General features: G+C 42.0%; 1 protein-coding gene and 1 pseudogene across 2 annotated transcripts in view; both read left to right on the forward strand.

The window, feature by feature from the left end:
* ZSWIM5 (zinc finger SWIM-type containing 5) overlaps window positions 1-17,074 on the forward strand; it is a 197,304-nt gene that overhangs the window by 128,801 nt on the left and 51,429 nt on the right. The gene's annotated exons all lie outside the window — the stretch shown is intronic.
* Window positions 12,702-16,384, forward strand: LOC103224917 (oligosaccharyltransferase complex subunit OSTC pseudogene; annotated as a pseudogene).

Consider the following 17,074-nt stretch of genomic DNA (forward strand, 5'->3'; position numbering starts at 1 on the left):
AGGACAACCGCAGCTAAAGAGTCAACGTGGGTCTGGAGGACTGATAACGTTTGTGATATGTCTGTGATGCTAGCAGAGAAGTCATTACAGAGGCTACGGAAGGTCGTGACAGAGGTTGAAATGCCTGCTATTCCAGTACTGAGAGCAATAGTGGAGGCAGAAAGTCCTAAACCAACAAGCAAGGGAATTAGTGGAATAACTCTTTTTTGTCGTGTTGGTGTCATGAGGGGAACAGGGAGCTCTTCAGTCCCATTTGCAAATAGAATTTTGAGAGTAAGGAAAACTAATGTGCATGTGCCTGTCCAATTAGCAGGTAGACACACATAGGTAGAGGATCCACAGAGGAAGAAGAAACCTTGTGCGAGGCAAAACCAGAGATGCAAAGTAAAAAGTTGAGAAGGAGTGCTGAAAGGGGTGTCATGTACCCAGACTCCTAGGGATCCAGCTAGGGCGGCAACCATCAGAGGTTGTCATGGGGACTGATGGGGTAACTGTGTAGAGGAGGAGGTTCGATTTTCATGATGTATGAGAAAACGTTGAGTGTCTACGAGCAACCTTTCACTGTTACTTACGGGGCTGGGTATAAGTAAACAAGAAGAGGGCCTGGGAGGAGAGTCTGACGAGCAAGGGGAAGGTAGCCAAGGATGGAGTGAAATACAGAGTAAGTATCTTCCTGAGCAATAATTACTGCTAATGTTTTTAAGTTTGCCAGTACTGATAGAGGGCTTATCTGTAATGCGGAGCTGGAAGGCTCCAGTTGTTTCAGTGATGTGTGTAGTTGGGCTTTGGAGATGAAGAGTGAAGGAACATCGAGAAGGTGAAAGGTTACACAGGGGAATTCCAGTGGGTCTTTGCCGAGAGATGCATAAAGGAGCGGCCACAGGAATAGTAGTTTGTGTTGTGAGGGGTCCAAATATGGGGGGAGTAGAGTTGATATAAGGAGAAAGGTTTGTTAAGTAAGTGCGGAGGAGGGCCGCAGCTTGCTGATGTGAAATGTCTGGGGAGGTCTTGCTGGACCTGCCTAGAAAGTAAATGAGTTCTTCAGGAGGGTAAAGATGAGGGCTGTTAAAGGAAGCTCGGAGGTGTAGGGAGACAGGAGATGTTGCCCAGTCTGTATGTAAGGCGGGGACAGCTGTGTAGGCGCTGGAAGAAAGGGAAATGCAAAGCCAGCAATTGTTTGCTAAGGAGTGATTAGAAACGGCTAGGAGAGAGTGGGTAAGATTGATAGTGTGTTAGAGATAGCTGGGGAGAGGTAGAGGGTGGCATAAGAGTAGGAATGAGAATACAAGTGAATATAAAAGTAAAGAATAGAACTTCATCAGGGTGAAAGTATTGGAGGGTCCCCTGCCAGCAAAGATCATCTATCCATTCTAAGAGGGAGTTAAGAGTAGCAGTTTAGGGATAGCACCAAGAGATATCAGCTATGATGGCTTGGAGAAACTGTAAACTGGCAGTGTAAACAAGAGTAAGGCATTTATGAGTAGTTGAGAATGGTGAATAGGAGTGTGACTAGACAGAAGATAGTAGGGATGACTAGTTTTTGGGGCTCAGTCAGAGTAGTGGGGGTCACTTCGTAAAGCCCTATTGCAAAAAGTAGGGTAAGGATGAACAGACCTAATAGAATGAAGGGATGTATTAGGCTCATAAGGGTTATTACTGTTCTTCAGAAATGCGAGTGAGTTTAAGGGAAGTAGGGGAGAATACTTGCAACTTCCAGGAGGAAGAGGAGAGATTAGGCTGGCTGTCCGATGGACACAGCTTTATCCTGGAACGGTGAACCCAGTGGGGAGGATCCTGCAGGCAGATGGCAGTTGGGGTACTATAGATGACTAAGTAGGGTCTGATCCATCGAGGTTGTAGAGTTTGAGGGGTCAGATTCTTAACAAGAACTGATGGTCCAGCTAGGGTGTCTTCATATGGCTGAGAATCTGGAGTAGGCAAGAGAAGATTAGTAGCCTGGTGAATTTCCTGTCTAGCCTTCAGGAGGACTGAAAGATAGTCGCCTGGAGGGCTGGTGTCTGGGATGAGGTGGGGACCGAGCAAGAAAGTGCGTCCATATAAAAGTTCAAATGGATTGTATCCTGTAGCATCTCAAGGACGGGTTCTAATTCTGAGAAGGACAAGAGGCAAAAGTACTGTCCAGTCCTTTTTAAGTTGGAGGCTGAGCTTGGTGAGGTGTGTCTTTAAAATTAAGACTATTAATCCGTTCTACCTTTCCTGAAGATTGAGGATGGTAAGTGATATGAAGGTTCCACTGAATACCAAGAGCCTGAGAAACTGCTTGGGTGATTTGACTAGTAAAGGCCTGTCCATTATCAGACCATATAGAGGTGGGAAGGCCAAACCGAGGAATTATGTCTGACAGAAGGGAAGAAATGACTGTGGTGGCCTTCTCAGACCCTGTGGGAAAGGTCTCTACCCATCCAGTGAAAGTGTCTACCCAGACCAAGAGGTATTTTAGTTTTCTGACTCGGGGCATGTGAGTAAAGTCAATTTGCCAGTCCTGGGCAGGGCAAATCCCCGAACTTGATGTGTAGGAAAGGGAGGGGGCCTGAACAATCCCTGAGGGGTAGTAGAATAGCAGATGGAACACTGAGAAGTGATTTCCTTGAGGATAGATTTCCACGATGGGAAGGAAATGAGAGGTTCTAAGAGATGGGCTAGCAGCTTGTAACCTACATGGAAGAGGTTATGAAATGACGACAGAATAGAATGGGCCTGTGAGGCTGGAAGGAAATATTTTCCTTGGTCCAAGAACCATTTGCTTGTGTGGGAAGAGATTGATAGGTGGTAGTTTCAGCAGGGGAGTAGGTGGGAGTGACCAATGAGAAGGAGAAAAACTGGCCATGAGGTACAGAAGTTGGAATGCTAGCTGCTGCTTTAGCCACCTTATCAGCATAAACGTTGCCTAGAGCAATGGTGTCTGATGCCTTTTGATGGCTCTTGCAGTCAATGACTCCAGCTTCCTTTGGAAGTAAAGGGGCCTCGAGAAGAGTTTTTGTTAAAGAAGCATTAATGATAGAGGACCCTTGTGTAGTGAGGAAACCTCTTTCTGCCCACATAACAGCATGATTGTGCAGGATATGGAAGGCATATTTAGAGTCAGTGTAAATATTGACACGTAGTGCCTTTGCAAGAGTGAGGGCCCGAATTAAGGCAATGAGTTGGGCTTGCTGAGAGGTAGTGGAGGCGGGCAGAGTGGTGGCCTCAAAGACAGATGTGGAAGATACTATAGCATAGCCTGCCTTTGCTGATGAGTGGTGATTAGGCCTGGTGGAACTACCATCAATAAACCAAATGTGATCAGGGTGAGGAATAGTTAAGAAGGAAATATGGGGAAACAGGGTGAATGTCAGGTCGATCACAGAGAGATACAGTCATGGGAGTCAGGTGTGGCATCTGGAATAATGTGGGAGGCTGGATTGGAGTCTGGGCCAGGAACAATGGTAAGTGTGGGAGACTCAACAAAGAGTGAGTATGGCTGAAGGAGCCGGGGAGCAGAAAGTATATGCATCAGGTGTGAGGAAGAAAATCGATTTTGGAAGTTATGAGAGCTGTAGAGAGTGAGTTGAGCATAGTTTGTGATTTTTGAGGGCCTCTAGAAGTATTAGGGTGGTGGCAGCTGCTGCACAGAGACACGATGGCCAGCCTAAAACAGTAAGGTCAAGTTATTTGGACAAAAAGGCTACAGGGCGTGGTCCCGGTCCTCGTGTAAGAATTCTGACTGCACAGCCCTGCACTTCGGCTCTGTATAATGAAAAGGGTTGGGATGAGTCAGGGAGAGCTAGTATGGTGGCAGTCTCTAAAGCTGTCTTCAAGGAATAGAAAGAGGAGTGGGGAAAGGATTTAGGATCTATGGGGTCAGCTAGGTTTCCTTTTGTGAGTTTATATAATGGTTTTGTTAGGATGGCAAAACCAAGTGTCCAGAGGTGAAAGTATCCAACCATGCTGATGAAGGAAAGGAGTTGTTGTTTTGTAGAAGGTGTTGGGATTTGAGAGATCAGTCAGACACGATCGTCAGGGAGAGCATGTGTGTTTTTACGAAGAATTATGCCGAGGTAGGTAACAGATGGAGAAGAAATTTGAGCTTTGGAGGGGGATACCCGATACCCTTTGGAGAATAAATGTTGAAGGAGCAGGAGGGTGTCTTGTTGAGAAGATTCAAAGGAGGGGCTACAAAGTAGAAGGTCATCAATATATTGAATAAGGTGAGAAGCAGAGGGGTGGAAAGAAAGGAAATCATGAGAAAGAGCTTGGCTGAAGTAATGAGGGCTATCCCTGAAACTTTGAGGCATCACATCCCAGGTAAGCTGCTGGGACTGATGGGTGTCAGGGTCAGTCCAGGTAAAAGCAAAGAGAGGCTGGGAAGAGGGGTGCAGGGAAATAGTGAAAAAAAGCATCTTTAAGAACAAAATGGAATAGTGAGTTGTAGAGGAAGGTATTGAGGACAGAAGAGTGTATGGGTTGGGCACTATAGGGTGGATAGGCAAAACAATTTGGTTGATAAGGTGCAGATCCTGAACTAACCTGTAAGACTTATCCGATTTTTGGACAGGTAAAATGGGGGAATTGTAAGGAGAGTTTATAGGTTTTAGAAGCCCATGCTGTAGCAGGCGAGTGATAACAGTCTTTAATCCTTTTAAAGCCTGCTGCGGGATGGGATACTGGCGTTGAGTGGGGTAAGGATGATTAGGTTTTAATGGGATAGTAATGAGCATGTGATCAGTTGCCAGGGAGGGAGTAGAGGTGTCCCACACTGGTGGGTTAAGGTGGGGGGATACGAGAGGAAGATGCAAAGGAGGCTTTGGGTTAGGAAAAAGGGCAGCAGTGAGATGTGGCTGTAGTCCAGGAATAGTCAGGGAAGCAGATAATTTGGTTAAAATGTCTCGGCCTAATAAGGGAACTGGGCAGGTGGGGATAACTCAAAAAGAGTACATAAAAGAATGTCCAAATTAGTACCAGGGTGGGGGAGTTTTAAGGGGTTTTGAAGCTTGGCCATCAATACCCACAACAGTTACAGGGGCAAGGGAAACAGGCCCTTGAAAAGAAGGTAATGTGGAGTGGCTAGCCCCTGTATCAATTAAATGGGGGACGGACTTACCCTCTCCACTGTAAGAGTTACCCAAAGCTCAGCATCCATGATGGTCCAGGGGGCTTCCGAAGTGAGCAGGCAGCGTCAGTCTTCAGCTGCTAAGCTGAGGCGATCTGGGAAGGAGTTGGCCAAGGAATATTGGGTTTGGGCTCCAGGGGCTTTAGGAGCAGCAGCGGTGTGAGTCAGACAGTCCGACCTCCAGTGGAGGCCCGTACAGACAGGGCATGGCTTAGGAGGAATCCTGGGCTGCGGGTATTCCAAGGCCCAGTGGCCAGGCTTTTGGCATTTGAAGCAAGGTCCACGAGGAGGTTTTGAAGGAGCCCCTGGGAGCCGTGGCTTGAGTGTTCTGAAGTTTTTGTATGCTGGAGACGTGGTTGTGGGTCGTCTTACATTGGAGGCAAGTAGCTGTGACTCATAGATGCGTTGTTGTTTGTCTGCCTCCTCACTATTATAAGTGTACACCTTGAAGGCGAGGTTAGTTAAGTCCTGTTGTAGGGTTTGAGGGCCGGAATCCAACTTCTGGAGTTTTTTCCTAATGTCAGGAGCGGATTGGGTGATAAAATGCATATTAAGAATAAGGCGGCCTCTGGCCCCTCTGGGTCTAGGGCGGTAAAGCATCTAAGGGTTGCTGCTAAGCGGGCCATGAACTGGCCTGGGTTTTCTTCTTTTCCTTGGGTAGTTTCTTTAAGCTTGTCATAATTAACAGCTTTGTAAGCTGCCTTTTTAAGCCCTTCAGCTAGGCAGGAAATCATGTAATCTCACCTAACTATACCCGGGGAATCTACCTGATAGTTCCATTGGGGATCCTCTCGGGGAACTGCTCTAATGCCTTCCTGGAGCTCTGGCTCATGGAGCTGGCGGTTGTCAGCATGAGATTGGGCTAGAGAAAAAACTCTTGCCGGTTCATCTAGGGAGAGGTTAGAAGTTAGGATAACGTTTAAGTCACTCCAGGTTAAGTTGTAGGACAGAGTTAGATATCTGAATTCCTGTATATATTTAGTGGGGTCTGATGAGAAAGAGCCTAAACCCTGACTGATCTGAGAGAGGTCTGATAGGGAAAAAGGCACATGTATCCTGACTGTGCCTTCAGCTCCAGCCACCTCTCTAAGAGGAAATTGTTGGGCAGGTAGGAAAGAGCTAGTCAAGGAACCAAACTGTAAACTGGACCAGGTGTGAGGAGGGGAGGTGATAGAAGGATTATAGAGAAGCGGAGACTGAGGAAAAATTGGGACCTGGTTTGGCCTGGCGACGAACAGCCTGGGGAGGAGGGGAGAGATCAGATGGGTCTGTAGAAAAGGAAGATTGGAAAGACTCAGCTACGCTTGGGGTTGGGACTGAAGGGACAGACAGGAGGGAAAGGAGGATTTGAGAGGAATTGCATTGAGAACAGAGACTAGGGAGGGGACGAAGTATGAAAAATGCCCGGATGTAAGGCACCTTAGACCGTTTGCCCATTTTTCGACAAAAATTATCAAGGTCTTGTAGGATGGAGAAATCAAAAGTGCCGTTTTCTGGCCATTTAGAGTCATTATCAAGTTTGTATTGGTGCCAGGCGGTGTTGCAGAAGAAAATAAGGTGTTTAGGTTTTAGGTCAGGTGTGAGTTGAAGAGGTTTTAAGTTTTTAAGAACACAGGCTAAGGGAGAAGAAGGGGGAATGGAGGGTGGAAGGTTGCCCATAGTGAAGGAGGTAAGTTTAAAGAGAAAGGTGGAGACACGGAGAAGGGGGTGGGTGAGCAGCCCAGGGCTGCAATGTGGGTGACCAGCCAAAGCAGGTGTCCCCGCAGTTGACTTGCCACCAAGGGAATGTGGGTGAATGGCCAAGGCAGGCATCCCTGCGGTGGTCAGACACCAAGGGAAGGCTGTCCTCCTGAGTCCGTGACTGGCGCCAGAGTTTTAGGTCCACAGATAAAATGTGTCTCCTTTGTCTCTACTAGAGAGGAAAAAGAACTGGAATTGGAAGGATGGGGAGATTGAAGGGTAGCAAGAAAGGGAGATTGAAGGCTAGCAAGAGAGGCTGGAGAAGAGAGTGAAAAGACTGCTTACCTGATTTGAAATTGGTGAGATGTTGGCTAGGTGTGGTGGCTCACGCCTGTAATCCCAGCACTTTGGGAGACCAAGGCAGGCAGATCATGAGCAAGAGATCGAGACCATCCTGGCCAACATGGTGAAACCCCGTCTCTACTAAAAATACAAAAATATTAGCCTGGTGTGGTGGCAGGTGCCTGTAATCCCAGCTACTTGGGAGGCTGAGACAGGAGAATCGCTTGAACCTGGGAGGTGGAGCTTGCAGTGAGCTGAGGTTGTGCCATTGCACTCCAGCCTGGGCAAAAAGAGTGAAACTCCATCCCCGCCCCCGCCCCCCAAAAAAGAAAAATAAATTGGTGAGATGTTCCTTGGGCTAGTTGGTCTGAGGACCCAAGCTTGTAGGTGGATCTCCTCACGGACTGAGGGCGAGGACAGGGGACTGGTCTCCCAAAGGAGTCTTCTTGTCCTGGATCTTCAGCACCAATTGTCACATGCGTCCGTGTGAAGAGACCACCAAACAGGCTTTGTGTGAGCAACAAGGCTGCTTATTTCACCTGGGTGCAGGCAGGCTGAGTCCGAAAAGAGAGTCAGCGAAGGGAGATAGGGGTGGGGCCATTTGATAAGATTTGGGTAGGTAGTGGAAAATTACAGTTAAAGGGGATTGTTCTCTGGCTGACAGGGGTGGGGGTCACCAGGTGCTCAGTTGGGGAGCTTTTGAGCCAGGATGAGCCAAGAGAAGGAATTTCACAAGGTAATGTCATCAGTTAAGGCAGGAACCAGCCATTTTCACTTCTTTTGTGGTGGAATATCATCAGTTAAGGCAGGAACTGGCCATTTTCACTTCTTTTGTGATTCTTCACTTGCTTTGGGCCATCTGGACTTACATACATGCAGGTCACAGTGGATACGATGGCTTAGCTTGGGCTCAGAGGCCTGACAGGAAGGACTATGTCTTGTGGTTTGAGTGCCAGTTCAGCCACAGTACAATGGAACAGCAGGTGAACATCTAAGGTTTTTTTACTCTGGTCCCTGGCTCCGGGATGGCACCTCTGGACACACCCAGAGTCTGGAGGAACCCACCATCCTGGAGAGAAGGACACAGGCCGGGCTGGCTTTGCCACCTGCTGATTGTGGAGCCTCAGGGCCTTGAGTGAACACAGATAATAGCCAAGGAGTGGTTACAGCAAACCTTAGGTGAGACCTAATTTGGTGCTGGCTTCAGATTTGACCAAGCACAGTCCTAGTGGTGGTGACCACAAGGGTACTTACGTCACACCACTACCAGCTCCAGGTAGCTCAGAACAGAGAAAGATCCCATTTGTTTGGAAGAAACTAAGGGAAGAGAACAAGAGTCTCTGCCTGGTTTCCCAGAGAATTCTTCTGGATCTTGTTCTAGACCACCAAGGAGGTACCTCTATGGGTCTGCAAGAACCACAGCATTACTGGGGTTGGGGTGACCACTAAAGCAGATACAGCTTAGATCACAATACCCAAGTCCTTTCACATATCTGGAAAGCCTTCCCAAGAAGGACAGGTACAAACAAGCCCAGGCTGAGAAGACTACACCAAATACCTAACTCTTCAATGCCTGGACACTGACAAACATCTACAAGCATCAACATCATCCAGGAAAACATGACCTCATCAAATGAACTAAAGGTACCAGAAACCAATCCTGGAGAAACAGAGATGTGTAACCTTTCAGAAAGAATTCAAAATAGCTGTTTTGAGGAAACTCAAAGAAATTCAAGATAACACAAAGAAGGAATTTAGACTTCTATCAGATAAATTTAACAAAGAGATTGAAATAATTCAAAAGAAGCAGAAATTCTGGAGCTGAAAAATGCAATTAGCATACAGAAGAATGCATCAGAGTCTTTTAATAGCAGAATTCATCAAGCAGAGAAGGAATTAGTGAGCTTGAAGACGGGCTATTTGAAAATTCACAGTCTGAGGAGATAAAAGAAAAAAAGAATAAAATGAGTGATACATACCTGCAAGATCCAGAATATAGCTTCAAGGGGCAAATCTAAGGGTTATTGGCCTTAAAGAGGACGTAGAGAAAGAGATTGGGGGTAGAGAATTTATTCAAAGGGATTATATCAGAGAACTTCCCAGACCTAGAGGAAGATATATCAGTATCCAAGTACAAGTAGGTTATAGAATACCAAGCATATTTAACCCAAAGAAGACTAGTTCAAGACATTTCATAATCAAACTCCCAAAGGTCAAGGATAAAGAAAGGATCCTAAAAGCAGCAAGAGAAAATTAAAAAGTAACATACAGTGGAGTCTGGCAGCAGACTTTTCAGTGGAAACTTTACGGGCCAGGAGAGAGTGGCATGACATGTTTAAAGTGAAGGAAAAAAAACTTTTATCCTAAAATAGTATGTTTGGCAAAAATACCCTTCAAACATGAAGGAGAAAAAAAGACTTTCCCAGACAAACAAAAACTGAGGGATTTCATCAACACCAGAACTGGCCTACAAGAAATACTAAAAGGGAGTACTTCTATCAGTACAAAAAGGATGTTAGTGAACATGAAAAAATCATATGAAGGTACAGAACTCACTGGTGATAGTAAGTAGACAGAAGAACACATGAATATTATAATGCTTTAACTGTGATGTATAAACTACTCAAGTAGAAAGACTAAACTATGAACCAATCACAAATAATAACTACAACTTTCAAGACATAGCATAATAAGATACAAGTAGAAACAACAAAAAGTTAAAAAGCAGGGGGACAAAGGTAAGTTGTAGAGTTTTTATTAGGTTTCTTTTGGCTTGTTTGCTTATTCAAATGGTGTAAGTTTTTTATCAGTTTAAAATAATGGGTTATAAGATAGTATTTGCAAGCTTCGTGGTAACTTCAAGCCAAAAACAATACAACAAATACACAAAAAGTTAAAAGTAAGAAACTAAATCATATCACCAGAGAAAATCACCTTCACTAAAGGAAAACAGGAAGGAAAGAAGGAAGAGAAGACCACAAAACAACCAGAAAACAAATAACAAAATGGCAGGACTAAGTCCTTACTTATCAATAACAACACTGAATGTAAATAGACTAAGCTCTCTGATAAAAAGACATAAAGTGGCTGGATGGATTAAAAAAAATTAGACCCAATGATCTGTTACCTACAAGAAACACACTTCACTTATAAAGACAAACATAGACCGAAAAGGCATTGAAAAAGGTATTTCATGTCAATGAAAACAAAAAGGAGCAGGAACAGCTATACTTCTGTCAGACAAAATAGATTTCAAGACAAAAACTATAAGAAGGTGACAATATAATGATAAAGGGGTTCAGTAAGAGGATATAGTAATTGTAAATATATATACACCCAACACTGGAGCACCCAAATATATAGAGCAAACACTATTACAACTAAATAGAGAGATAGACTTCAGTATAGTAATAGCTGGAGACTTCAACATCCCACTATTAGCATTGGACACATCTTCCAGACAGAAAACCAACAAAGGAACATTGGATTTAATCTGCACTATAGACCAAATGCAACTAATAGATATTTACAGAACATTTCAGCCAGCAACTGCAGAATACACATTCTTTTCCTCAGCACATGGATTATTCTCAGAGAGAAACCACATGTTAGGTTACAAAACAAGTCTTAAAACAGTAAACAAACAAACAAACAAAAAACTTAAATAAGCATCTTCTCTGACCACAATGGAATAAAACTAGAAATTAATAACGAGGAATTTTGGAAACTATACAAATACATGGAAATTAAACAATATGCTTCTGAATGACCAGTGGGTCAATAAAGAAATTAAGAGGAAATTGAAAAATTTCTTAAAACCAATGATAATGGAAACACAATATACTAAAATCTATGGGATACAGCAAAACCAGTACTAAGAGGGAAATGTATAGCTATAAGTACCTAGATCAAAAAGAAGAAAAACTTCAAATAAACAATCTAATGATGTATCTTAAAGAAGTAGAAAAGCAAGAGTAAACCAAACCCAAAATTAATATTCACAGAAAAAAGAAATAATAAAGATCAGAGCAGAAATAAATTGAAATGAAGAAAACAATACAAAAAATCAATAAAACAAAAGGTTGGTTTTTTGAAAAGTGAAACAAATTGACAAACCTTTAGCCAGACTAAGAAAAAAAGAGAGATGACCCAAATAAATAAAATCAGAGGTGAAAAAGGAGACATTACAGCTGATAACACAGAAATTCAAAGGATCATTAGTGGTTACTGTGAACAACTATATGCCAATAAATCAGAAAATCTAAAAGCAATGGACAAATTTCAAGATGCATATAACCTATCAAGACTGAACCATGAAAAAATCCAAAACTTGAACAGACCAAATAAAGTAACAAGATCAAAGCCATAATAAAAAGTCACCCAGTAATGAAAAGCCTGAGACCCAGCTGAATTCTACCAAACATTTAGAGAAGGATTAATACCAATCTTATTCAAACTATTCTGAAAATAGAGGAGGAAGAAATACTTCCAGACTCATTCTACAAGGCAAGTATTACCCTGATACCAAAACCAGACAAAAACATATCAAAAAAATAAAACTACATGCCAATATCTCTGATGAATATTGATGCAAAAAATCCTCAACAAAATACTAACAAACTGAATTCAAAATACATTAAAAAGATCATTCATCATGACCAAGTGGGATTTATCCCTGGGATGCAAGGATGTTTCAATATATGGAAATCAATCAATGTGATACATCATATCAGCAGAATAAAGGATAAAAACCGTATGATCATTTCAATTGATGCTGAAAAACACTTGATAAAATCTAACATCTCTTCATGATAAAAACGCTTTTAAAATGGGTATAGAAGGAACATACCTCAACATAATAAAAGACATATATGGCAGACCCACAGCTAATATACTAAATGAGGAAAAACTGAAAACCTTTTCTCTAAGACCTGGAACGTGACAAGGATGCCCCATGTTACCACTGTTATTCAACATAATGCTGGAGGTCCTAGCTAGAGCAAGCAAACAAGAGACGGAAATAAGGGGCATTTAAATTGGAAAGGAAGAAGTCAAATTATCCTCATTTGCAGATGATATGATCTTATATTTGGAAAAACCTAAAGACTCCACCAAGAAACTATTAGAATTGATGAATAAATTCAGTAAAATTGCAGGATACAAAATCAACATACAAAAAATCAGCAGGCCGGGTGCGGTGACTCACGTCTGTTATCCCATCACTTTGGGAGGCCAAGGCAGGTGGATCACGTAAGGTCAGGAGTTTGAGACAAGCCTGGCCAACATGGTGAAACTCTACCTCTACTAAAAATACAAAAATTACCCAGGCGTGATGGTGGGCACCTGTAATCTCAGCTACTCAGGTGGCTGAAGCAGGGGAATTGCTTGAACCCAGGAGGCAGAGGTTGCAGTGAGCTAAGATCGTGCCACTGCAACTCCAGCCAGGGCGACAACAGTGAGACTCCACCTAAAAAAAAAAAAAAAAAAAAAAAAAATCAGTAGCAATTGTATATGCAAACAGTGAACCATCTAAAAAATAAATTTGAAAAGTAATCCCATTTACAGTAGCCACAAATAAATGCCTAGGAGTTAACCAAAGAAGTGAAAGTTTTCTATAATGAAAACTATAAAACACTGATAAAAGAAATTGAAGAAGACACCAAAACATGGAAAGATATTCCATGTTCATGAATTGGAAAAATCAATATTGTTAAAATACTCATACTACTTAATCTACAGATTCAATGTAATCCCTATCAAAATACCAATGACATTATTAACAGAAATAGAAAAAAATAATTCTAAAATTGTTTTTTGTTATATGAAACCACAAAGACCTGGAATAATCAAAGCTATCCTAAGCAAAAAGAACAAAACTGGAGTTATCATATTACTTGACTTAACATTTTACTACAGAGCTATAGTAACTAAAATAGCATGGTACTGTCATAAAATAGACACATAGACCAATGGAACAGAATAGAAAACCCAGAAACAAATCCACACACCTACACTGAACTCATTTGTTACAAAGATGCCAGGAACATACACTGAGGAAAAGACAGTTTTTTCAATAAATGGATGCTGGGAAACTGGATATCCATATGCAGAAGAAATGAAACTTGACCCCCATCTCTAACCATATACAAAAATCAGATAAAAATGGATTAAAGACTTACATCTAAGACCTGAAACTATGAAACTACTACAAGAAAACATTGGGGAAACTCTCTAGGACACTGGACTGGGCAAAGATTTCTTGAGTAATAACCCACAAGCACAGGCAACCAAAGCAAAAATGGATAAATGGGATCACATCAAGTTAAAAAGCTTCTGTACAGAAAGGATATAATCAACAAAGTGAAGAGACAACCCACAGAATAGGAGAAAATATTAGCAAACTACCCATCTGACAAGGGATTAATACACAGAATATATACGGAGCTTAATTCAATAGGAAAAAACTCTAATAATCTGATTTTAAAATGGGCAATAGATCTGAACAGACATTTCTCAAAAGAAGACATACAAATGGCAAATGAGTATATGAAAAGGTACTCAGTATCATTTGTCATCAGAGAAATGCAAATCTAAACCACAATGACATATCATCTCACCTCAGTAAAAATGGCTTGTATCCAAAAGACAGGCAATAACAAGTGCCAGTGAGGATGTGGAGAAAAGGGAACCCTCGTACACTGTTGGTGGCAAAGTAAATTAGTACAACCACTATGGAGAACAGTTTGAAAATTCCTCAAAAAGCTAACAGAGCTACCATATGATTCAGCAATCCCACTGCTGGGTATATACCCCAAAGAAGGGTAATTAGTATATCAGAGAGAGGTCTGCACTTGCCTGCTTGTTGCAGCACTGTTCACAATAGCCAAGATTTGGAACCATCTTAAGTGTCCATCAGCAGATGAATGGATAAAGAAAATGTGGTACTTATACACAATGGAGTGTACTATTCAGCAATAAAGAAGAATGAGATCAGCTGGGTGCAGTGACTCACACCTGTAGTCCCAGCACTTTGGGAGGTCGAAGCAGGCAGATTGTTTGAGCTCAGGAGTTCAAGGCCAGCCTGGGCAACATGGCAAAACTCTATCTCTACAAAAATTACAAAAAAAGTAGTCAGGTGTTGGTGGCATGCACCTGTAGTCTCAACTATTGGGGAGGCTGAGGCAGGAGAATTGCTTGAGCCTAGGAGGTTAAGGCTGCAGTGAGCCATGATCATGCCACTGCACTCCGGCCTGGGTGACACAGTGAGACCCTATCTCAAAAAAAACAAAAAGAATGAGATTCTGTCATTTGCAACAACATGGATGGAACTGGAGGTTATTATGCTAGGTGAAATAAGCCAGGCACAGAAAGACAAACATCATCGCATATTCTCACTTATTTGTGAGATCTAAAAATCAAAACAATTGAGCTCATGGAGATAGAGAGAGTAGAAGGATGGTTACGAGAGACTGGGAAGGGTAGTGGGAGGATGTCGGGGAGGTGGGGATGGTTAATGGGTACAAAAAATAGTTAGAATGAAAAAGACCTAGTATTTGATAGCACAACAGGATGGTTATAATCAATAAATAATTTAATTGTACATTTTTAAATCACTGAAAGAGTATAATTGGATTGTTTGTAACACAAAGAATAAATATTTGAGGTAATGGATACCCCATTTTCCATGTTGTGATTATTATGCATTGCATGTCTATATCAAAACGTCTCATGTACCCCATAAATATATATACCTACTATGTACCCACAAAAATTAAAATTAAAGAAAGAGAAAAATTGAATACCAAGAGAAAAGTAAGATAACTTGAGAAGTCAGGTCAGGAACCATGTTTTGCTAATTTCTGAGTGTCCCTCACCAAGCACGATACCTATAAAACAATAAATGTTCTATAAGTGTTTGTTGATTGAAAACATCCTTGAATAAACAGCTGATAAAAGAGGAGCCAATGTAGGAATTAACAAAGTAACGGGAAAAAACTAGCAAGTTATTATCAAAGTCAGGGTAGCATTGAGTTTCAAAAAGTGAATGGTCAACAGTGTGGAATACTGTGGAAGATAGTAGAACTAACAAACTGGAAAGACAATTTGGGGGAAATACAAACTATGCAGAAAGAATAAAACTTTGAAAAATCATTAGTATCAGAAATAAAAAGAAATTGCAGCCTATGAATTAACAACTAGATACTACAAAAACAAATGCAAAGAACAGAAAACCATGAATATTACAATTTTGATGACAGAAAATGTTAAAACTCAATAGAATTGTTGGAAAATAAAATTCCTGTGGAGAACAGCCCTTGCTGCTACCAACATGGAGACTTTGTATTGTGTCCCGTTCTTTGTGCTCTAATGTCCCAACCTGAAGCTGAAGAAGCCACCCTGGCTGCCCATGCCATCAGCCATGACTGTGTGTGCTCTGGTGGTGGCGTCTTACTTCCTCATCACCAGAGTAGTAGTTTATGATGTTATTGTTGAACCTCCAAGTGTTGGCTCTGTGACTGATGAACATAGGCATCAGAGGCCAGTAGCTTTCTTGGCCTGCAGAGTAAATGGACAATATATTATGGAAGGGTTTGTATCCAGCTTCCTGTTTACAATGGGAGGTTTAGGGTTCATAATCCTGGACCCATCGAATGCACAAAATATCCCAAAACTCAATAGATTTCTTATATTCATTGGATTCGTGTGTGTCCTATTGAGGTGTTTCATGGCTACTCGAGTAAACATGAGAATGAAACTGCCAGGCTATCTGATGGGTTATGGTGCATTTGAGAAGAAATCAGTGGATACTGGATTTGCTCCTGTCAATGAAGTTTTAAAGGCTGTACCAGTCCTCTAATATGAAATGTGGAAAAGAATGAAGAGCAGCAGTAAAAGAAATATCTAGTGAAAAAACAGGAAGTGTATTGAAGCTTGGCCTAGATTTTATTATCGGTATTAAAGAGACAAGTTTACCACAGTATTGTTTTTTCCTGATGACCTATTGCTATGCCAACGATGTTGAGTGACATTTTCTTCTTAGGTTTTCATTTCTTAAAGAAAATATACTCCATATCTACAACTATAATATAAAATAAAGTGATTATTTTTTGCAACCCCCTTAAAAAAATTCCTATAGAGTAGAGCAAAAAGAGAGATGAAAAATAGGAGGAAAAATGTATCAAAAATTAAAACAATGAGTCCTCAAATTCCAGTGTTTAACTAATAGGGGTTAATAAGGGTTTCAAAAATAGAAAACAGAGGTAAGGAATTCACGAATGAAATAATTGAAGAAAATTTTCTAGAATAACGTAAATTTCTTTTTTTTTTTTTTTTTTTTTTTGAGACGGAGTCTCACTCTGTCGCCCAGGTTGGAGTGCAGTGGTGCGATCTTGGCTCACTGCAAGCTCCGCCTCCTGGGTTCACACCATTTTCCTGCCTCAGCCTCTCCAGTAGCTGGGACTGCAGGCGCCCACCACCACGCCCAGCTAATTTTTCGTATTTTTAGTAGAGATGGGGTTTCACCGTGTTAGCTAGGATGGTCTCGATCTCCTGACCTTGTGATCCATCCACCTCAACCTCCCAAAGTGCTGGAATTACAGGCGTGAGCCACCGTGCCCGGCCCAAAAACGTGAATTTCTAAAATGAAAAGATTCCAACTGGGTGGAATGGTTTACACCAGTAATTCCAGTACTCTGGGAGGTCAAAGCAGAAGGATCACTTGAGCCCAGGAGTTCAAGACCAACCTGGGCAACAAAGTAAGACCCCATCTCTAAAAAAAAAAAAAAAAAAAAAAAAAAAATTAGCTGGGCATGGTGATGTGCACCTGTAGTCTCAGCTGCTCAGGAGGCTGAGGCCAAGGCCGGAGGATTGCTTGAGCCCAGGAGTTTGAGGTTGCAGCCAGCTACAATGGCACCACTGCACTCCATCCTGGGAGACAAAGAT

This window comes from Chlorocebus sabaeus, chromosome 20 (assembly GCF_047675955.1).
Source record: "Chlorocebus sabaeus isolate Y175 chromosome 20, mChlSab1.0.hap1, whole genome shotgun sequence".
Classification (NCBI taxonomy): Eukaryota; Metazoa; Chordata; class Mammalia; order Primates; family Cercopithecidae; genus Chlorocebus; species Chlorocebus sabaeus.